Below are 976 nucleotides of genomic sequence, written 5' to 3'. Positions count from 1 at the left end.
TATTTATTTAAATTGGTCTCCATTATTTTTTCTTGCGTGCGGTTGGATCCTAATGTCTTTAATTTGGTATCCACATCTTTTATCTTCAAAAAAGGATTTTACGTTTTCTCTTTCTAACACCTCTTAGAAACAGAGGTTACCACTTTTCTACGAAAAAACAAAATAATATTCTTAAAACCAAATATAGAAAAACCTTTTTATATAACATCCATCATTAAGAAAGCAAATTAAATGGAGTACGGAGCCTAAAGGGTACAAAATATTAACAAAAATTCCAAAACGGTATATAAAATTTTATATTAACCAAAACGGCAAAATCGCTGCATCAACAGCGATTTACTTTCCCGGAAAAAGCAAAATCGCTGCCGAGGCAGCGATTTTGCAAAATGTGAATTTTTTTTTTAAAAAAATGAAATCGCTACCTAGGCAGCGATTTCAATTTATTTTAAAAAAAAGTCGCTGCCTAGGCAGCGATTTATAAATTTTAATTTTTTTATTTAAGGAAAATCGCTGCCTAGGCAGCGATTTTTAAAAAAAGAAATTTTTTTTTTTAAAATGCGGAAGTCGCTGCCCAGGCAGCGACTTTTATAAAAGAAAATTTTTGAAATGTGCAAAGTCGCTGCCTGGGCAGCGACTTGTATAATTTTTTTATTTTTTTTTTAATTTTTAAATTTTTTTCTTTAAAAAAATGTGGAAACAATGTGGAAATTTAAAAAAAAAAAGATTTTTTTAAAGCAACAATTTTATAAGATAAAAAAAAGTTATAATTTTTTTTTTTATAAAATCGCTACTTTAAATTTTATTTTTTTAAAAAAATTATTTGTGGAAAATCGCAGCGATTTACATATTTTTTTTAAAAAAAATTATAAATCGCTGCGTAGGCAGCGATTTAAAAAATTTATAAATTTATAAATTGGTTAATATTTTTGGAAAATCGCAGCGATTTTCATATTTTAAAAAAAATTATAAATTTTTT

This window comes from Solanum pennellii, chromosome 2 (assembly GCF_001406875.1).
Source record: "Solanum pennellii chromosome 2, SPENNV200".
NCBI lineage: Eukaryota > Viridiplantae > Streptophyta > Magnoliopsida > Solanales > Solanaceae > Solanum > Solanum pennellii.
The sequence above is the reverse complement of the archived record's forward strand: the minus strand, read 5'-3'. Positions refer to the sequence as shown.